Source organism: Ananas comosus, linkage group 2 (genome assembly GCF_001540865.1).
Source record: "Ananas comosus cultivar F153 linkage group 2, ASM154086v1, whole genome shotgun sequence".
Lineage (NCBI taxonomy): Eukaryota > Viridiplantae > Streptophyta > Magnoliopsida > Poales > Bromeliaceae > Ananas > Ananas comosus.
Window position 1 is genome coordinate 7,643,134 of NC_033622.1, and position 20,704 is coordinate 7,663,837.

Here is a 20,704-nt window from a genome sequence, read left to right on the forward strand (position 1 = left end):
AATCATTTTGGGCTTTGGTGCAAGGCTTTAAACCACAATTCTCGGGACTCGAACCATAGGTCGGAACACTATCAACGACCCACCAGAAAGTCCGAAAAAGTTCAGAACACAGTCGATCACTCGAACCCCACAATTTGCGAGGTCCAGTGCGTCACAGCTTACTAGCCAATTCTGGAAGGAGTTGTTCAAGCTCATGGGTACCCAACTTAAGATGAGTACTGCATATCATCCAAAGACCGATGGACAAATTGAAATAGTTAATAGGTGTTTGGAAACCTACTTGTGTTGCATGTGCTCGGGACATCCCCACAAATGGTTTAGGTATCTATCCCAAGCAGAATGGTGGTATAATACCAATTATCACACTTCTTTGGGTATGACACCTTACTAGGCACTATATCGGATCGCTCGCCCCGGCCTTTAGCGGCCGCTGCAGTGGCAGCTATTGCACCAGCAGTCAAGGACTAGATGATAGAGAGGGAAAAATTAACTAGAGAACTAAAAGATCGATTAAGTACAGCCCAAAACCGTATGAAACAACAAGCGGACAAACATTGGAAGGAAAAGGAGTATTCGATCGGAGATTGGATATACTTGAAACTACAACCCTACAGGTAGATTTCTGTGGTTGCAAGAAAGAATCCTAAACTGACGGCAAGATACCATGACCCATTCCAAATCTTCGAAAGGGTTGGGCAAGTGGCTTATAGGTTGAGCTTACCAGAGAAGGCGCAAATACACCCTGTGTTCCACATATTGCAGCTGAAGCATAGCCCGATTCTAGGAGACAAGATTACCCCTGCGGTACCTCTGACCGGGTCCGATGGGCAGTTTTTAGCAGAACCCAAGAAGATACTGGAGAGGTGTGTGGGAGGCAGGAAGGAAAAATCAGCAACGGCGATGGAGGTCTTGGTTAAGTAGAGCAATCTTCCCACATATTCAGCTACATGGGAGGATCCGGTGGCCCTCAAGCAGCAATTTCAAGGATTTGATTCCCGAGGACAGAAATCATCTCACGGGGGAAGGATTGTGATACACACGTTAAAAAATAAAAAAGGAGAGGGGAGGGAGGGGGGGGGGCTCAAAATCCAGACGTAGGAATTGTTTTATAATAATGCGAGACTAAAAAAAAGACTCATTCTTGGAGAGAGCGCGCTCACAGGGTGAGCCAATCGAGCGCTGCTAGCATCGATCTCTGGCGCATTGATGCTGGGCGAGGGTGAGCAGAGTATCAGAGAAGGGAAGTGGTCGAAGGGGAAGCGTGGAGGAGAAGCTTCCGAGGTATAAGAGAAAGAGGTGCAGCAACCGACGGCAAAGCGTGTAGGAGAAGCCTCTGTGGTACAAAGAAAAGGGGCATAGTAACTCAGGCCTGAGCGGTCACTAAGCCTACTTGAGTCCACTAACGAATTCCACAATTTAACCTTAGTCCCTCTTCTTTACATAATTGCATATTAATCCATAAACATCTCTATAAATAGCCATTTTTGTAACTGATCAAAGTTAGTTGGAATAATTCAAATTTGCTACTCTAAACTCTCTCTTTCTCTGTTTTCCAACTCATCTCTACCAAACCCTAATTCCTCTCCTTTCTCTCTGTGATCTCAAGCATGAGATGGACCCGTCGAATTGTAGAGTAGGGATCAATTCTGAGATCTGATCCGCGGGAGTGTGGAGATCCGATCATCATCGACGCCATCACTTCAGATAAGCATCATTATTGAATCTTGTGTCTCTGATCGGATCTTAAATCGAGATTGCCATGCTTGATTTGGGTTGGGAATTCATCATTATTCAACTCAATTTCTAGATTAACATCATCGAAAGGAGTTGAACAAGCTGAGCCATAACATAGTCATGGGGATTTGTTCAACTATTCTTATTCTACTTCCTCTACTGATTCTATTTGAACTTTTTAGTCCAAAATATATGTAGTTTACACCTTTTTGCTTATATTACATAGTTCAATCACTAAAGTTGGATGCTAACAGGATTTGGGCATTCTCTAAATAACCTCAAAGCATTCAATTTGCATGCACTTGATTTCTCAAAATCGTTGGGTTTCCGAATTAGTGCATTCTCTTTTCAAATTGATATCTGACTGATTTGCATGCCGGATTCATATTGGCTACTTTGCTTTGTCCTTTCAAATTCATATAAGATCCTTGAATGTTGGTAACTAGATAAATTTTAGTAACAGTTATATATCCTTGAGCATAATTGTTTTCTCAGAATTGCTGAGTATTTTGTTCCTTAAAAAAAAAAGTCAATTGCTATTATGACACAAAGCCGACTTTATATGATGATTTTAAAGTACAATTGGGAGAATTGTTGTCTAAGGTTTTTCACATCTCCTTTACCATTTACTCTAATATATTATCTGTAATTTATTTGTCCTTTTATTTTTGCTTTCTGACATAAAAATATCTTCTTGTGGTTTTTCTGTTAATACAGTATGATAATTCACTAATCCAGTTGCAAAACTCACCATTTTATCAGTATAAAGATGTTGATGAAATAATCAAAGCATTTAGAAAGCATCTGTCTAATAATCATACAAAGATCTGCCATTGCCTTGATGATGCTGGTCTTATTTGCGCTATTAAGGTATACTGTGCTAGCCATATCTAGTTGCCTTGTCATATGGTTTTTCTCCTATATTCTACTAAGCTTATCATTTTTTCTCATTTTCTTGTTATAGGCCACGAAAATCTATATAGAAATCCTTCATCTACCTAATACTCTGGATAATTGTAATATTTCTTTGGAGAATTTGCAGCACCATAAATATTTCCAGCAGGAAGTATTGCATATGATTGAAAAGAACTTGCGTGATGGTATTATGATTGATTATGTATTTTATGGGTCAAATTTATTGAGCTTTTTAGTAGATTAATTATCTCTACCAATCAATTCAATTTGTGTCACTAAGGTGCGTGGTGATCTTCAAATATGTAATGTTTGAAGTTGGCATTTTCAGTTGATTATAGCGATAACTTAATAAAAATGTATAGAGAAATCAAGAACTGAATAATGTATAGAGGGATCAAGACCCGAAGTGCCTTTGATAGAGCATAACTTTCAATTCTTTCATGTTAGATTTATTGTAAAATAATTGTAAGTAGTTTGATTTTCCTGGATATGCTTTGATGATGTCTTTTTCCCCCTCATATCAACAATTAACATGCTTTGAGCATTGGCCAACTATTTAATGCATCATGTATTTATATGTGTAATAGCACTGCATTGATGATGCGATGGCTATAATTTTATAAATTATAATAATAGGTTGAATTGTTATCAATGATGTTAGATCCTTTTCTCATTTTTTTAGGTTACGAAACACTTCTAAATACTAAAGATGGTTGTTTAGAAGCAACAAAATTGGGCTATGTATCTCCGAAGCTTTAAGAACTTATTCAAATCTTTCAATCATTTGGGTAAAAGAGTTTTCTTTTCAATCTTTCAATTAAGGAAAGGATAAATTTAAATTTAGATTTGTACTTATCCATAATGATCATTATATTATTAAAAGGAGGATTATATCCCTCTATATCTATATAATATACGGAAGTTTTTAAAAAATCCTAGCCATTGTCTTTCTTCTTCTCTCTCTTCTATCTTCTAGCAAGAAGGACGTCCTTCGCAAAGGAGCTAGCACCCCGGTGAGAATATTGATCAAATCAGCAACTTTGTATGGATACCTATAGAGGCCGGACGCGTGTGCGGTTTCAAGAGAACCTAATTCCACGATCATCAAATTGGGTGAAGATCTATATATCCGCGCAAAGGTAAAGATTGAATCTTGCTTTTCTCCTTTAATCTTAAAGAATATGGGGGATCCTAATTGTGTGATTCTTGACGTCGGATCTTAAGAGTTTTTAAAATCAAATTTGTTTGATTTCTTTTTTCACTACGTTTTTACCGTACGCAAATTTTCTAACAGATGCAAGAGAGCTCCATTTCTCCTTCTCCATCCAAATTGTAATATACTGAAACTTCGGTAGGTTGTACCGAACTTCAGTCAAGTTGACTGAAATGTGGTGGTGGACTAGATGGTGAGGCCCGTGAGACGTTCCGAATGTTTCGGAATGGTTTGGATAGGGTGTTGGGACCTTGGAGAGCAAGCTGAAAAATTCCAAGTAAAAATTGTGCTGGAAATAGTCTTGGGGTCCGGACCCTGGCTGTAGGGTCCGGACCCCGTACGCGTGGAAACGTGGGTTGGTCCAAAATGTTATATTGGTGAGGGGTCTAGTTGCAATTGTCATTGGGGATGCTTCTTATATGGGTTTTATGCCCTAGTTTCTATTCCCCTTACATGAAAACACAAGTGTCACGGCCCGGGATCGGTAGAGGCGCTCCCGGTAGTGTGCCCAGACCCGCCATATGTCAACACATATAAGGCGTCCAAACAACAGCGGAAAAGTAAAGCCAAAGATAATCTACATCTAGAGATATCAGAGTACAGATAGATCTATCATCTATAACAAGGTAAAAGAAAAATACTATAACAATAAAAGTGAAACATATAGTTATACAATAACTGTCCAAAATGGTACACAAAAGAGTGGTCTCTAGTACACTGGTACAGCTCTCAACCTCTCCAAAATAAATACATCGAGAGGTAGACCACCTATAACTCGTCACTCGCTGAAGAGCTAGCTCGAAGCAACGCCCTTCCCACGGTCTCTAGCCTTTCCCGGCGTGGAAGGCTCTGAAAGAAAATATAAAACAGAGGGCGTGAGAACTATAATTTATAGTTCTCAGTGGGCAATTATTGACCTCAGCTCAATGCACCACTAGACCCCAAAAGAAAGGGTAAGTCTAAAAAGAGAGCAATAATAATAAATAAATTACATTTAAAAAAGCATAATTAAAATGCTAAGATACTACATTGTGTCAATTAAGATGCACCTTTATTCATAATGAACAAGTATGTCCCTACATGACCACAAGTAACAATCATGATTTGTTTTATGAAATTATGCAGATCATGCTCTACTATGGTAAACAATGTTTACATGAATGCAATAAGCAACATACTTTCATACTACATGTATGATGTACTATCAGTTGTCAAAACTTTGCTAGAAGCATGTCAGTATATATACTACTCTTCTATCTAGTATGAATTATAACACCTCCGTGTTGATTGATTTTATTTCCAATAAGGCCTACAAGGGTAGTCCAGTATGTGCGCCTAAGTGCTTGGTCGCCCATTCCTACTCTTGGATTGTTGTTGTCCACTCCGACCCCGAGGTTCTGATACGCCCGAGTGACATAGGTTGCTAGCTAATCCGGATAGTAGCCGGTTGTAGGGGCGACTCACAAGCATGTGCGAATGAAGCCACAAATGGACAAGCACGTGTCAAAGGCCTTAAGTATATCCACTCTGTCTCAAATTGGCAATGTACTTAGTAACCCACGTCTGTCTATGCTCACTGTGGTATGCCACATCACTTGTTGATGCTCTTTATGAACTAATTTCACCAAACTAATCAAACCAATATTTCTATGTTCTTTAGCATTAATACAAATGTTCATATAGCCGGGCCTGCCTCTTCTATGAATTGGTCAATTTCTAATTTGTACAAGTTCTTAGTTTTCAACATCGCCTAATGTAGATTGGGAAATAGGTTAATTGAATGAATAATGTTCCTTCTTTATATAGGTCATGGATTCCAGTCTCATATGATGCTATATCTACATGATGCACTCTCACATAGAGGTCCAAAATTTACTCCTTATAGCATGTTAAAGCATTCTAAAATTCTAATCGATATATCTCAACATGATTATGCCATTGATATTATAATTTAACGTACTTCAATCATCACAATGGTTTTTATTGATGTGGCTAGGTAAAACCACCGAACGGTCGTATCCTGATTTCGCCGAACGACAGTTGTACCGAGTGCTCAAATACCCTAAAAGTATTGAGCGAAGCGTACTCTGGAGATTACGGATAACTATGAGATCAAATTTACCATCAAAGTTAAACGGGTAATACATGGGGTGGAGAAGAATTCACAAGCTTCAACAAGAAGGCCTAGAATCTGTTAAGTCCGAACCCAATAGGAGGGTTCTAATCCAATTAATTTAGCCCCAAAAGCCCTGGATCAAAAATGCCCAAAAATAAACCCTAAGTCTCCATTCTAGGGTTTCAACTCAAATCCAACCACAAAACTCAAATCTAGAGGAAGAGAACAAGTAGATTACCTCTTAGAAGCTTCAATCCAAGCTCTAAACTCTCTAAGTCCAAAGATCTCCCCTCAACAAAGCTCCAAATCCAAGCTCCAAGCTTCAATCATGGTGGAATTGCACCAAAAGGGAAAAAGAGATAGATTAAACCTTTAATCCAAGCTAAAAAATAGATCAAAACCAAGGAGAAGCATGGAGGAGCTCCCCTTACCTTCTCTCTGCTGTGGCATGCTCAAAGAGAAGCCCTAGGGGCGTGGGTGCTATTATAGAGAAGCCACAATGCAAAAACACCCCTGCAGTTTTGACCATTCAAAATCTGTCACTGCGTACCGGTACACGGGCCCACGAACCGGTACACATCCCACGAAAATGCCAAACCCGAGCCTCGGGTTGGCTAGGAAGCTGCCTGTGTACTGGTACACAATTCCGTACCAGTACAGCCATCAACCCTGTACCGGTACAGCCATCAACCCTGTACCGGTACACAACCCAATGAAGGCTACCCGATAGCTGACCAAAAATCCGATTTTTTGGATTTTGGTGCTAGGCTTCAGACCTCAATCCTTGGGGTTCGGACCATAGGTCGAAACACTGTCTACGACCCACCAAAAAGTCTGGAAAAACTCAGAACACATCCAATCACTCGAACCTCGCAATATGCAAAGGTCCAGTGTGTTACATTCACCCCTCCTAAAAAGGAGTTTCGTCCGCGAAACTCAAAAGTAAAGTACCTCAAGCCTCCATCTGAAAAATATGGGGATAGCGCTCCCGCAGTGCGCCTTCTAACTCCCAAATGGCCTCGCGCTCGTCGTGGTTGCTCCAAAGCACCTTCACATAGGGAATCTCACGGTTCCGCAGCCTCTTTATCTCGCGAGCCAAAATCCTCAGAGGTTGCTCTTCAAAGCTCAAATCATCCCTCAGCCCCACTGGTGTAGCGTGCAACACGTGAGCCGGATCATAGATGTACCTCCGAAGGACCGATACATGAAAGACATTGTGTACACCAGATAGGTTTGGCGGTAGAGCAAGTCAATACGCTACCGGGACTACACGCTCCAAAACCTCAAACGGTCCAATGAATCGGGGGCTCAACTTACCCCGAATTCCAAATCTCCTAATTCCTCTGGTCGGCGAGACTTTCACGAAGACATGATCTCCAATCTGAAACTCCAAGTCCCGTCGACGCTTGTCAGCATAACTCTTTTGCCTACTCTGGGCTGTCAACAGTCGCTCCCTGGCAATGCGAACCTTGTCCTCTGCTTCCTCGAGCACATCGGGGCCTAAAGCCAATCTCTCGCCAACTTCACTCCAGTGAAGTGGCGATCTACGCTTCCGTCCATAAAGTGCCTCGAATGGTGCCATCTTGATGCTTGCTTGATAACTGTTGTTATAAACAAACTCTGCCATTGGTAGATGCTGCGACCATCCTCCCTGGAAGTCGATCACACAAGCTCGAAGCATGTCCTCAAGTGTCTGTATAGTACGCTCTGACTGCCCATCACTCTGAGGGTGGAAAGCCGTACTGAAGTCAAAGCGCGTGCCCAAGGCATCCTGTAAACTCCTCCAAAAGTGAGATACAAAACGGGGCTCTCGATCTGATACTATAGAAATAGGTACCCCGTGCAATTGCACAATCTCATCCAAATATACCTGTGCGAGTCTCTCACCAGTCCAAGTAGTGTGGATAAGTATGAAACGTGCCGATTTCGTCAATCTATCCACAATCACCCAAATAGCATCATGCCCGGCCTGCGAGCAGGGCAATCCCATCACAAAGTCCATGGTGATCTTATTCCATTTCCACACCGGAATCGGTAAGCTCTGTAATTTTCCTGCGGGGACTCGGTGCTCAGCTTTAACCTGTTGGCAAGTTAAACATCTAGCAACAAACTCACCAACGTCTTTCTTCATCCCGGGTCACCAATAAATCAACTTCAAGTCCTTGTACATCTTGGTGCCTCCCGGATGTATAGCATACGGTGCTCGGTGTGCTTCTTGAAGAATTTTTTCTTTAATGTCCAAATCCGCCGGTACACAGATCCGTCCACGGAAACGCATCAATCCCACACCGTCCACAGAAAAGTCACTGGTGCAACTATTCATCATTTTAGCTCGAATCCTTTGCAAATCCACGTCGGAGACTTGCTTTTCTTTAATCCTTTCCACAAGGGTAGGTTGCAACACCAAAGTCATCAGTCTCAATGGTGTATCAGGGGCCACCACCTCCAACTCCAACCCCTTCATCTGCTCGATCAACGGCGGTTGAGTAATCACAAGCATCGCTAAGTTTTCCGTCGATTTCCTACTTAGCGCATCTGCCACCACGTTAGCCTTGCCTGGGTGGTAAAGAATAGTCAAGTCATAATCCTTGAGCAGCTCCAACCATCTGTGCTGCCTCAAGTTCAACTCCTTCTGAGTGAATAAATACTTTAAGCTCTTGTGATCCGTATACACTTCACAACGCTCGCCATACAAGTAGTGGCGCCATAGCTTCAATGCAAAGACTACGGCCGCCAATTCCAAGTCGTGAGTAGGATAGTTCATCTCATAATCCTTTAGTTAGCGAGAAGCATACGCGATCACCTTCCCGTCCTGCATCAAAACACATCCCAATCCATTAAAGGAAGCATCGCTATAAATCACATACCCTGCTCCAGCAACTGGTAGGGTCAGGATCGGGGCGGTAGTCAGTCTCTGCTTCAACTCTTGAAAGCTCATTTCACACGCATCATTCCAAATAAATTTGGTTCCCTTATGCGTGAGCCTCGTGAGGAGAGTAGATAATCTTGCAAATCCCTCAACAAATCGTCGGCAATAGCCGGCCAAACCAAGAAAGCTCCAAATCTCCGTGACACTCATCGGCCTCGGCCAATCCTTGATGGCTTCAATTTTTCTCGGGTCCATGGCTATGCTTGATCCTGAAATCAAATGGCCCAAAAACGCCACCTCTCTAAGCCAAAATTCACACTTCTTCAACTTGGCGTAGAGCTTTTTTTCCCGAAGCACCTGAAGTACAAGCCTTAAATGCTCCTCGTGATCCGCATCACTCTGGGAATACACTAAGATGTCGTCGATGAATACCACGACAAACGTGTCTAGATAAGGCTTAAACACACGGTTCATAAGATCCATAAAAGCTGCCAGGGCATTAGTAAGCCGGAACGGCATCACAGTAAACTCATAATGTCCATACCGTATTCTGAAAGCCGTCTTTGACACATCCTCAGGCTTAATCTTTAGCTGGTGATATCCCGACTGCAGGTCAATCTTAGAATACACACTAGATCCCTGTAACTGATCAAATAGATCGTCGATCCTCGGCAATGGATACTTGTTCTTAATCGTGATTTTGTTAAGTTCACGATAGTCCACGCATAAGCGAAGTGATGCATCATTTTTCTTGACAAACAGGACCGGTGCTCCCCAAGGTGACACACTCGGTCGCACAAAACCCTTATCCAAAAGATCCTGCAACTGTGCCTTCAGCTCTCTCAATTCTGCTGGTGCCATCCTATAGGGTGCCTTTGAGATTGGAGTAGTCCCGGGAACGAGATCTACCACAAACTTAATCTCCCTATCAGGTGGCATGCCTGGAAGCTCTGCTGGAAACACATCCCCAAACTCCCGCACTACGGGAATATCCTCAATCCTGGGGGGATCATCATCACCCCTCAACACAACAGTAGCCAAATAGGTCACATAACCTCTATTAATCAACTGCCTAGCTCGAGAGGAGCTAATCGTCATCGCAAATAGCGAACTCTAGCATCCTCGGTACACAACCTCCGCCTTCCCCGGCTCTCTAAATGTCACAGTTCGATCCTTGAAATCGATAGTGGCATAGTACTTAGTCAACCAATCCATGCCCAAGACAACATCAAACTCTCCGAGTTTATGCAAGGCTAAAAGGTCTACGGGCATAATCCAATCTCCAACCCGAACAGGGCAACTGGGGCAGAACTCCCGAATATCTAAGGAATGATCGGGTACAACAACTCGTCCAGGATGCAACAAAGATGTCAGTGGGATGCCATGCAACTCGGCAAACAGCCGGTCTATGAATGAATGCAATGCACCGGTATCAAACAATGCTCGTACTCGAATACCATAAAGTAAAATGATACCTGCGACCACATTCTCGGCTGCAGCCGCGTTCTCAGTCTGAGCCGCGTACATGCGCCCGCTCGGGGCCTGTCGTGACCCCTCCATCTGCCGCTGGACAGATGGCCGCCCGGCCTAGTGAGGTGCAGGAAGTGTCCCCTGGCTGGGACCCGGTGAAGCTGGTGCTGATGCCGATGATGGTGCTGGTGCTGAACCCCTCGGGCAGTCCGACTGGAAGTGGCCCTCCTAGCTACACAGAAAGCACCTGCCCCGACTGCGTGAACACTGCCGTGGAAAATGGGGACCACCGCAGATTACGCAGCGCGGAGCCTGGCGTCGATCAGGTCCTCCCCGCTGAGTAGACTGGCCACGTCCTCGCGACTGGCTCCGGCTCCTTGGATGCCTCGGTGGCCTCCGTGAGTGCATCTGACTGGCACCCTCAGCCGTTGCCCTCTTGCCCTTGCCCTTGTCTAGGGCCTCGCGTTGCTCCTGAAGGTCTGCCGCTCCAGGCTCTACGATGAGTGCACGGTCCACAACCTCCCGGTAGGTTTGGAGGTTGGAGGACTGCACCAACCGAAAGATCGAAGGCCGCAGTCCACGCTAAAAAATGCGGGCCTTGTCCTCGTCATCCCGCACCACAAATGGTACACAGTGGAGTAGCCGAGAAAACTCCCTCTCGTACTCGGCCACAGACCGCTCCTCCTGGCGCAAGCTGCGCAAGTCTTGCTCCATCTTCCTCTTAGCGCTGGTAGGGAAGTAGTGCGCCAGAAGCAGCTCCTTGAACCTCGCCCAAGAGATCGCTGCCAAATCTGTGTTCGGGTTGTCCAGGATATCCAACCACCAACGGTAGGCCTCGCTATCCAAGAAGTGTGTGGCGAGCCACACTCTGTCCCTCTCCTCCACAAAGGTATCTCGAAATAGCTTCTCTATATGCATAAGCCATTTCTCCACTATCCAGTGGTCCACGTTCTCCCCATCAAAGGTCCGTGGACTGCATCGCCTCAACTCACTAAGGCGCTCCATGAGCCGATCCCGCTCAGCTCCTTCAACCATCGTGGGAAAAATCGCCCCCGCTACAGATGCTCGTGCCGGTGGTGCCACGAACTCCTCTCCCTGAGGCGCAATATCCGGTGATGTCCTCGGAGTACCGGGCCCTGGAGATGGCGCCCTCGGTGTCGCAATCACTGCTGGTGCTGGTGGGGGTGTGGTCACCNGAGGCGCAATATCCGGTGATGTCCTCGGAGTACCGGGCCCTGGAGATGGCGCCCTCGGTGTCGCAATCACTGCTGGTGCTGGTGGGGGTGTGGTCACCTGTGCCTCCCTGGCAGCCGCCTGCTGCCTAAGCAAATCCTCCAGTCGCTCCATCCGCGCCTCCTGCCGGCGCGCCGCGTCCGCCTGCTGCTGAGCTGCCGCCGCCTGCTGCGCGACCAAGTCAGTGAGGGCCGCGAGCTGGCTCCTCAACTCATGGATCTCGCCGGATCCGGAGGTAACGGAGGTCTCCACCTCCTCGAAGTTCGCTGTATTGTCCGCTCCGATGGACTTGGAGCGAGTCATCGGCATTGTCACTACAACATCATAAAAGCGCAAGTTAGTAAAACCCACGCTATCGCAACCCCGCTCAATAAATAAGTACCCAAATCATGCGAAAGTAAGGAAGTGTCCTTCACTACTAACTCCCGATGTTACGTTGTCGGCCGCCAACGTAACCCTCCGCGAAGTTAGAAGCCATACACTCCGATCAAACTCTAACTTTTTTAGAGTTATCATCAAACCCAATCGAAATACTTTCGCTAACAGTTAGATTAGACCTCGTCTCTCACGAGCCTATTTCCTATAGTCCAACCGGCCTAAGGTTTGCTATGTCCACTAAGACTCAACCCTAAGCTCTGATAGCAAACTAATCTGTCACGCCCCGGGACCGGCAGAGGCCCTCCCGGTAGTGTGCCCAGACCCCGCCATATGTCAGCACATATAAGGCGTCCAAACAACAGCGAAAAAGTAAAGCCAAAGATAATCTACATCTAGAGATATCAGAGCACAGATAGATCTATCATCTATAACAAGGTATAAGAAAAATACTATAACAATAAAAGTGAAACATATAGTTATACAATAACTGTCCAAAATGGTACACAAAAGGGTGGTCTCTAGTACACTGGTACAGCTCTCAACCTCTTCAAAATAAATACATCGAGAGGTAAACCACCTTTAACTCATCACTCGCTAAAGAGCTAGCTCGAAGCAACGCCCTTCCCACGGTCCCTAGCCTCTCCCGGTGTGGAAGGCTCTGAAAGAAAACATAAAACAGAGGATGTGAGAACTATAATTTATAGTTCTCAGTGGGCAATTACTGACCTCAGCTCAATGCACCACTAGACCCAAAAAGAAAGGGTAAGTCTAAAAAGAGAGCAATAATAATAAATAAATTACATTTAAGAAAGTATAATTAAAATGCTAAGATATTACGTTGTGTCAATTAAGATGCACCTTTATTCATAATGAACAAGTATGTCCCTACATGACCACAAGTAACAATCATGATTTGTTTTATGAAATTATGCAGATCATGCTTTACTATGGTAAATAATGTTTACATGAATGCAATAAGTAGCATCTCCTAGCATACTATATGTATGTATGTATACTTAAGTGTCTAAAATTATACTAGAAGCAAGTCCAAGTAATCCAACTACTACTCTCTATCTAGTAGTGATTATAACACACTCAACACCGTGTTGATTTCCATTTCCAATTAAGGACCTACCCAAGGTAGTCCAGCTTGCGCCGCCTAAGTGCCTGTGGTAGCCCAACATTCCTGCTCTTGGAATGTGTCTGTCTCACTCGACCCCATAGGCTTCTCAATACCGCACGAGCGAACATAGGTCGCATAGGCTAACTCCAGAGTGCTGGCTTGTAGGGAGCGACCCTCACAAGCATGTGCGAATGAGCACAAATGGCAAGCAAGCGTAGTCAAAGGCTCAAGTATCCAACCCTCATGTCTCGAACATGGCAATAGCTACTAGTAACCCAATGGACTAGCTCTATGTCACAATATGGTATCCCAACACTCACTTACTTAGTGCCTCTTTATGACACTTAAGCACCACAACTAATCAAGCCCAAATCATGTTCTATGTTCCCATTTAAGACATTAATACCAATGTTCACTATAGCCCGGGCCCAATGCCTCTCTATGACATTGGCCCAATTTCTCAAATAGTCTAAGTCCCTAAGCCTCTCTAGGCTTCCAAAGTTTCTAATGTCACAATTGGGCATAAACGTTAAATGAATAAAAGTAATGTTCATTTTCATAATAGGAATCATGGTTCCAAGTCTCAACTAGAATGCTATATCTCACATGCATGCACTCTACCACATAGAGGTCCAAAAATTTACTATACATTACATAGGCATGTTAAGCATTCTAAAATTTATAATAAATATATCTAACATGATTATGCATGCTTTATCATTTAACGATACTCAAATCATCACAAATGAGATTTTCTCATTGTGTGGCTAGGTCAAACCCACCGAACCGTCGCGTAGTCCCTCGTTTCGCCGAACGGAGTTGTCCACGAGTCTCAAAATACCCTAAAAGTAATGAACGAAGAGATACACGGGCATTACGATCAACTATGAGATCAAACATTAACCATCAAGGTAAAAGGGCTAAAATCTCACCTAGGGTGGAGAAAACTCTCACAAGCTCCAAAAAAAGGCTAGAATCCTTCCAATCTAACCCAAAGGAGGGTTCTAATCCAATTAATTTAGCCCCAAAAGCCCTAGATCAAAAATGCCCAAAAATAAACCCTAAGTCTCCATTCTAGGGTTTCAACTCAAATCCAACCACAAAACTCAAATCTAGAGGGAGAGAACAAGTAGATTACCTCTTAGAAACTTCAATCCAAGCTCTAAACTCTCTAAGTCCAAAGATCTCCCCTCAACAAAGCTCCAAATCCAAGCTCCAAGCTTCAATTATGGTGGAATTGCACCAAAAGGGAAAAAGAGAGAGATTAAACCTTTAACCCAAGCTAAAAAAGAGATCAAAACCAAGGAGAAGCATGGAGGAGCTCCCCTTACCTTCTCTCTGCTGTGGCATGCTCAAAGAGCAGCCCTAGGGACGTGGGTGCTATTATAGAGAATCCACAATGCAAAAACACCCCTGCAGTTTTGACCATTCAAAATCTGTCACTGCGTACCGGTACACGGGCCCACGTACAGGTACACATCCCACGAAAATACCAAACCCGAGCCTCGGGTTGGCTGGGAAGCTGCCTGTGTACCGGTACACAATCCCGTACCGGTACAGCCATCAACCCTGTAGCGGTACAGCCATCAACCCTGTACCGGTACAGCCATCAACCCTGTACCGGTACACAACCCAATGAAGGCTACCCGAGAGCTGACCAAAAATCCGATTTTTCGGATTTTGGTTCTAGGCTTCAGACCTCAATCCTATGGATTCGGACCATAGGTCGGAACACTGTCTACGACCCACCAGAAGGTCTGGAAAAACTCAGAACACATCCAATCACTCGAACCTCGCAATTTGCAAAGGTCCAGCGTGTTTCAACAAGAGTAGAAACTCTCTTTCTCTCTCTTTCTCTCTTCCTCTCTCTAGGGTTGCTCCAAGGGTGGAGTTTGGAGGAGAAGGAAGCTTGCTTGAGGAAAAAGCTTGGCTCCTGTGCAAGGAGTTGGAGAAGAAGCATGAACTTGAGGTGAGTTCATGTGAATATGTGTTAGGGTTTTGCTAAATCCCTTCTAATTGTGGTTTCTAGGAGATGAAATGCTAAGTTAAACTATGGATCTCCAAGAAAAATTGGGTATTTGTGGATTATGGAAACCCTAAGGTCAAAAATAGGGTTTTGTTAAGTTTGAGATCTAACTTGGGTTTGATCTCTTGTAGTCCTAATTGGAGTATAAATCGACGCGTTGGGAGACTCGGATTGGAATTCCGATAAGTCTACGTCAAGATATTGAGGAAAAACCCTATTTCGCCTTCGTTTGCCGTGGGTCGGGGGAAGCGGCAATCATAAATCAGGAAACTCGAATTCTAGCACCCTAGCATGCCTACGAGATGGGTGGTGCGATTCGAAACAGTTGGATTTCTCTTTATGTCAAAGTCACCATTTGAGCATGTATGTGTATATGTAGGATTCATGCATTGTGGGGTCAAATGGTAATATGTTGGTACTTCTTGCGTGCTTTTAGTATAAAGATGCATATGAGTTGGCAATGGAACATTGGACACTTGTGAACCTTATAGATGTATGTATTGAGACATGAACCTAGCCAAGGTAGAAAATATGGTGACATAGGGACAAATGATTGAAATACCACCTAGTGGCATTGAATGCTAGTAAATGGAACTCTTTGTGTATTGTGGCATTAGTGGACATATTGAATGCTAGTAAATGGAACACTTTGTGTGTTGTGGCATTAGTGGACATGGCATCCTCATGGTTGTGGATTGGATCATACTCACCTATAGTCTTATGCTTGAGGGCGGTCGCTCCCCCTCGAGCGATGAGCTCCGGAGTGGTCATCACTGGGTCGTAGCCAGTATCTCCCTAGAAGACGGTTCCGTCGGGTTGTAGTGAGTATCTCCCCGATAGTAGGGATTTGGTTGGTGAGTTTTGGGGCTAAACCTCCGAGTTGGCCAAGAGGATTGGGTATTGAAAATGGCAATTGGCATACATCATGAGCATCATATATATGTGGGTTTATTATTCTTGTTTAGGCATAGTAACTGCATTTGATTAGTAATGACTATCTATTTATCTATCTGTTCTTTTTACTTATGCCTGATTAGACCTAGTGGAAAAGTCGGCGGGGTCGGCGGGCGAACCCACTGGGAACTTCTTGTATTTCTCACCCCACCATTTTGTAGATTCGGGCCCGAGCGAGGCGGTTGAGGATCGCGGTAAGGGCATAGTGCCCTAGGTAGCGGACACCTGTGCATTAGTGGTACCTTGTTTCATCTTTTGGTAATGATGAAAAAGTGTAGTGTAATGGAAATATATAAATGATGTAAATGGAACATGTTTTTGGGTAAAAGGATGTAAATTATAGTATGCTTGTATTTGATTAAATGTAATCATACATGTGTGGATGTGATATTAGTAGTAGTACTTTCACTTGTGGTTGTTGCTTGCCCTCATGCAAGCCATGTATATCTAAATTTTCATTGCGCAAATTGTTATATATGTTGATACTTGTGTGGAGCCTTGGGCAGACAGGGGAGGTGTTGTCCGTTCGGCGTCTGTGGACGTATCCGGACCGACCAAATTGGCGGTCGCGGGGCGTGACACAAATAAACCCAACTTTGAAATTGGATCCTCAAGTGAGCCGTAGTTGCAGTGGTGGAGCTACTGGCTGCTATATATTGAATCTCCTGCTGGCAGCATTTAGCTGCTGCTGGCAGCAACTACTACTGCTAGCAGCAGCTAAAGTGTTGGGCTACAACACCCAGAGAAGTAGAAGAAGAACAAGGGAAGAGATGTTGGTTTGTCACGCCCAATCCCCGCCAATTTGGCGGGTTCCGGGTCACGCCACAGACGCCGCGACCACGGACAGGCCTTTCCCCTGTCCGCCAGGCTTCTAACCAACACGTCATAATTAAGCATTAACAACAAGAATCCTCGCGATATATAATACAAGGCTGCTCCTCCCTGAGGGTACATAGCAACAACCGGTAAGCTGAAAGCTCTAGCTAAATAACAACAAACATGATATTTGTTTCTTTTAAACCAAATTCAAGTAAACAAAAATATTAACCATTCATTCAAACCATATATCTTTTTACATTAGTCATCCACATACATGAATTGTTTTTTACTTACATACCTTAATATCAACAGAATAAGTTTGATACATGTATAACAAACTTGGATTGACTACAAAATGCATAAGTCCCCGGTCCGGCGGCACACGGCCGCCAAACCCTTGCCTCGTCCTCCGCCGCCCGTCCCGCTCGTGACTTAGGACCTGTAGGTTAGTGGTGTGGAGAACTACAACGAAGTTTCCGTGAGCTCGCATCGCGACCCCGCCGCCTTATCCATAGTCTATTCAGGCATAGTATTTCAAAGAAGAAAGAGTAACCATTACTAATGCACATAATACTATGCCTGCAAGAAAGGAGTCCGTAGTAGTATTACAATTTCAATGCGAAGAAATGGAGATGCATGTAAAGCTCCATCATAATCAACATTTGGCTGCTTACCATTTTACCGGTTAACTCTGTTAACCCCAAGTAATCACAACCAAAATCCTTAACAACGGGGGACTCGAACCTCCTAGGGGGACGTCAACTGGTGACTTTACCAGCCCAGTGGTGACAACTCCGGAGCGCACCGCTCGAGCGCGGGACGCGATCCTCCCTCAGCCCAAGACGAAGTGGTGCAGTATCGATCTAATCCTCATCTTGAGGACTCATGCCATTAGTCACAATGCATATCACAATAGGTCTCTACCTATTTATTTCTTGCCACTCTCAAGGCTTGTTATACTGTCGACCATGTCATTACGGGCGTCAAACTATAATCAACGAGGCATCTCTCATGCCAATTCTTGTTTCTATGTCAATCGACACCCTTGTTTATAATGTCAAGGTCCATTTTCCATTCACACAAGCTGTGAGGGTCAATCACACATGTCATTTTGGTTGTATCATTCTCTATGTTCAAGTACGTTTAGAAGATAAATGCAGTCAACCAAGTTCCACATGTAGTACCCTACTATGCAGAAGGGTATACTATAAGTATATTGCTCAAGAATCCGAGGAAAACAGACATTTTAGAGGGGTTGAATCCAACGATTTCCCGGCGTTTATCCCCCTTTGGTCGTGTGGATGTAGATATTAATGCCCCCGCACTTTACGGAAAGCAGATTCCGCGCCTAAATATCAAAATAGTGCACCTTAGGCCTTTTTGTTACGATGAACCTATACTCTAACATTTTCGCAAATAGCTACGAAGTTTGTCCAACTTGTTTAGGGCACCCCCAATTAGGTTTCTACTGGGGTCCTCAATTTGTGCCCCGAAAAAATCCATAGGGCAAAGACCCAAATTAAAGCGCTAATATTGCGCATTTAGGCGTTTTCCGATGAATCGATCCCAACCGTACGCAAAGAATAGCATAGGGATTCATCTAAATGAAGCATCTAACAAGGTTTCTAGACCTTTGGTACCAACCCTAGGGCTTCCATGACAAACCCTACCCAACCACCATGAGAGCACTTGAGCTCTCATGGGTTTCATGGAGTTCAAGGCATATAGGAGGCTCCCATGGCCAAAAACAACCAAAAGCTCCAAAACATAGGGATTAAAACCAAGCCCTAGACTCATTTCTACCAAAAACTCACCTTAGCCCAAGCTCCACCAAGAATCCCCTTGTTGGAGAGCTCCTAGAACCTCCAAAGCCTCCAAAATCCACCTTCTTCTCCAAGTTCTTCTTCTTCTTCTCCAAGTTCTAGAGGAGTTCTAGAGAGAGAAAGAGAGAAAATGAGAGAGGAGGAGAGAAATGGCTGTGGGAGAGAGGGGTTGGGCCATATATAGTATTGTAACAATTGCACTTAAGTCCCTCCACTTGTTTCCACTTGAACTGCCCAGACTGGGCAGTTTTCGCCTTCGGGGACCGGTCTCTCCGACCAGGGACCGGTTCCCGAACGGGGGTTTTCCAGGACTTAGCCAAATTTTTTCGAATTTTCGGCTGTTACGCAGCGAGGGACCGGTCTGCCCGTCAGGGACCGGTCTCCCGAGGACCGGTCTCACCACCAAGGACCGGATGCCTCAGGATTTCCTGGCAGGCTACGCGCACGGGGACCGGTCTCTCCTTCAGGGACCGGTCCCCGAGAGCTCAAATTCTGGGACTTAGCCAGATTTCCAAATTTGGTCTCCGGGTCCTTTTTTGCTCCGTTTATGAACTCCAATGCACTTAGGGTCCACTTTAACTCGTTCAATTCCGCGTTCCGCTCGTTTTGACGGAACTCGGCACGATTTACGAGGGATGTGGAGTGTTACAGGCTTCCTTCTATTGTTGGTACACTCTATTACTGCCACTGCTGAAGTCAAAAACTACTGCTGTTGGAAAGGATGCTAACTGTCATCAGCTGCTACTATTCCTAGGCCACAGCACGCAGGACGAAGGGAAGGGAATGTTAGAGATAATGCTAATGAGATTAGAATTAGATTATTTGATCTTATCTATTATTATATTCGGTTATTTAAATTATGGTTAAGATAAAATCGAATAAGAGTAGGATTCTATGTAATTAGTTATAAATAGGTAGGCCGGGATTATTTGGTTAATGAAGTCGGGAGTCGTGATAATTAATTAGGGCTCGCCGAAGGTTCCATACGGTGATGAGTTAACTTTTCTTCAATATAGCTTTGTTTTGCTTTGCTTCCATGACAACGTATTAGATTCTTTGACTTGTCTTCTTCCTCTCTTGTCTTTTCTAATTTACTTTTTGTGGAGATCTCTATATACCATAACAAGTATATAGAGCGTATTTGTTGGAGGCCCACCATCGTAAGAAGTGGTATTAGAAACAAGTTTTCGAGAGAAGAAGGTGTCGATGGCGTTTAACAGCGCTAACGGAGTTGCACAAGGGTTTTCGATATTCAAAGGGGACAACTATGATTTTTGGTGCGTGAAGATGCGGATGTTGCTGCGATCCTAAGATTTATGAGATTTTGTAGAAAAAGGATGCAAGGAAACAACTGGAGAGAATCTGAAAAAAGATGCGAAGGCACTTTTCTTTATTCAACAATCAGTTGACGATTCGATATTTTCCCATATTGCCGGCGCTACTCGATCGAAGGAAGCATGGGATATACTACAGAAGAAATACCAAGGTAACGAAAAGGTAATCAGAGTTAAGATTCAAACTTTAAAAAGAAGATTTGAAGCTTCTTTTATGCAAGAAAATAAAAATACTCATACTTTTTATTCTAAAGTTATGGAATTAGTTATCTTGATTCGTACCTATGGTGAACAGATTACTGATCAAACAATAGTCGAAAAAATTTTAAGAAGTTTAACGAAAAAATATGGTAGTGTAGTTTCTGCTATAGAAGAGGCAAAAGATTTATCTAAATTATCTTGTAGTGAACTTCTTGGTTCTCTTTTAGCACATGAGGAATAAAAAGATAAAACTGAAAATTTTTCTGAGCATGCTTTTCAAATTGAATCGAAAAGCGATGAAAAAGGTGATACAGATACTTTCAATCGTCAAGCTTCAGCATCTGAAGGTCGTGGTAGAGGCCGTGGTCATGGCCGTGGCAGTAGATTAGGTGGTTTCAACAACAGAAATAATGAAGGATCAGGTAATCAAAATTAGAGAACCTACGGAGGTAACGATCAATCCCATAATCGTAAAAATATTCAATATTATTATTGT